Genomic DNA, 2,822 nt, shown 5'->3' with positions numbered 1-2,822 from the left:
CTCGTCATTCGTGTCATGTCGTGGGTTCATGCGTCTGGTGTCGTGAGTCACGTTCAACACGAGTTCAAACTGCGCACTGCGTTTTTCTGTCCTTAATTAGTACAGTCATTATGGCTTGTGAATAAGCTTATTACCTGAGGTTATGCCTCCATGATGAAGGAATGGCCCACGTCATGCGAACTCACAAAGGGAAATTTCGACATCATGATTTCTGCTCTTATGCAAGACTCGGCCAGGAAGGCTCCCGTGCACAGGAGTCTGCAATGCCTTGGATTTGTATATATGTATTTACTTATATGACTTACTTATGCACACACACACATACACATACACACACACACACACACACACACACACACACACACACACACACACACACACACACACACACACACACACACACACACATAAAACAGACAATGAATAGCTATTATGCAATACATATGGATATGGTGCACATGCTTATTTATTCACATCCATTGGCCTGTATAATTTCTCCAATAGACAGGCATAAACCTCTCTTTCGTCAATGAAAATCGGAATCCTTCGGTTGAATTTTCAAACAGCATCAAACGAGGACGATCCGAAAACCAAACACTTATTAAAGTGCATGAAAGGAGCATCTTCGATCTTCCGTCCTCTTTTCAAAACTTTATTTACATGTACATATTATTACGTCTATATATTGTTTGACGACCGGGCTACGACAGATCACTTCACCGTACTTTGGCGAAGTGAAGCCAGCCCGGCGATGCGAGGGAGGCGATCGACGCGGGATGAAGCGAGCAGCCCCTGGAGACCTCGGTGGCTGAGACCGTCCCATCCCAGCCGGGCCGAAGGGAGACCATCCCGCGGCCGCCGTATAAATGAGAGATGCCACATGTCACCGGGGGAATAATTCATGTCCTCTCCCTCTCTCCCATTCCTCTCTCCCTATCTCTCTCCCCCTCCTTCTCCCTCTCGCCCTTCCCCTAACTGTCCACCAAGACGGACAAATAATCCATTATTGATCGTGCCGTGATTGAAATTGTCATCTGTAATTGCCCGCACGTCATGCAAGGGGACGGCCTCGGAATTAAAGGATTGCTCTTCAAGCCTCCCGACATGCGAGGGCCCGGGCGAGGCGGCGGCGGCGGCGGAAGCAGGTGGGGGAGGCGAAGGCGGAGGCGGCTGTGGCGGGTCATTCCGACTTTAAAGACGCGAGCGAGGGCGCCGCATTTAAACGAACGGGATCTCCGGCGGGAAAAGGTCGAATAAGGTCAGGTATACGCGCGTGGCGGGAGGGAAGGGGAGATGGACAGGGGCGAAAAGGAGGAAGGAAGAAAGAGGAGAAGGACGATTAGAACAGCGTAGAAGAAGAGGGAGAGAGGAAAAAACGTAAGCTATACTTTCGTGGGAGAAGGGAGAGAGGGAATTGAATAGGGGTGAAAAGGAGAGACGAACGAGGAGGGGAATTGGGACAACAGAGAGGAAATGAGAGAAAACAGAAATTAAGGTCAGCTATACGGGCGCGGCGGGAAGGGGGAAGGTGGCTCTGGGCAAGAGAGATGGACAAAGGAGAGAGCGAGGGAGAAGTAGGAAGAGTAAAAAGAAGAGGGAAAGGAAAAACGAGAAGGAAAAAAGAAAAAGAAGAAGGGACAGGAGAAGATAAAGAATGAGAAGATAAAGAAGAAGAAAATTATCAAGAAATAAGAATAAGGAAGAGGAGGGGGACGCAAACGAAGACGAAGAGAAAGAAAAAAAGAAGAAAATATGTAAGAGGAGATGGAGAAGAAATCGGAGAAAGAAAAGGAACAGTAGGGACAGATTAGGAGCAGATGGAAGCCGAAAAGGCGGAGAGAGAATAAAAAAAAAAAAAGATTTTTCGTGAGCCTACTAATTGAGTAAAGTTAGGCCAACACAATCAGGTGGTCATTGTTAGAGATATAAAGGAAGTCCCCTTTTTCTTACGACGGAAGGGAAGAGGTGAAGAGCGGATGGATGAATGGGGTGGATAGGGAGAGGCGATGAAAAAGGAAGAGTATCTGTTTCTAGGATTCTCAACTGTCTCCTCTTCTATCACGAATAGTATTATTGTTGCTATCATCATCACCATCACTAAATCATCATCGTCATCATTATCACCATCACCGTCATCATGATCATCATCATCATCATCATCATCATCATCATCATCATCATCATCATCATCATCACCATCCGTATTATTTTTCTTATCATTGTCCTGATAATTACCATGATCATAATAATCGCATTTAAAACTTACTCTAATAATAATAATGATATAGTTATTATACATTATTGGTAGTAATAATATCAATACAAGACACGAAAACTGCGAGAGAAAAAAAGAAAAGAAAAAGAACAAGAAAAGTGCTGAGACGAGAACGCATATTTGTGATTATCATTTTTGTTGAAACAATTATTTCTTTATCAATCGATGGAAATAGCCACCATAACAAAGGAAAAGAAAAATGCAGACATTAAAATGATTATAGATAATACAGTTACCCATCAAACCTGATTTTCGTGTTGATTCCGTGCAACCATATAAACATTTGCTTCTTTAATACGTAATCGCCCTTGCATCATTTAAAGATCGACCTTCTGTTACGACGCAATAAGGCATATTCTTCCTTTGCGCTGACTTGTCTCGAGTTTGAAAAGCTGAGGTTAAATTTTGAAGCAAAGAAGACAGCTGATTCCAAGTACCGAATGCATTTTTAACGCTAATTCTATTTTTCATCTTGAAAATCGAAATGTCAAACCGTGTAATTACATAAAAAGGAAAAATAAAATGAGTGATACAGAAAAAAATTAAA

Source organism: Penaeus chinensis, chromosome 33, assembly GCF_019202785.1.
Source record: "Penaeus chinensis breed Huanghai No. 1 chromosome 33, ASM1920278v2, whole genome shotgun sequence".
NCBI classification, from domain to species: domain Eukaryota; kingdom Metazoa; phylum Arthropoda; class Malacostraca; order Decapoda; family Penaeidae; genus Penaeus; species Penaeus chinensis.
This window is presented reverse-complemented; position numbering follows the sequence as displayed.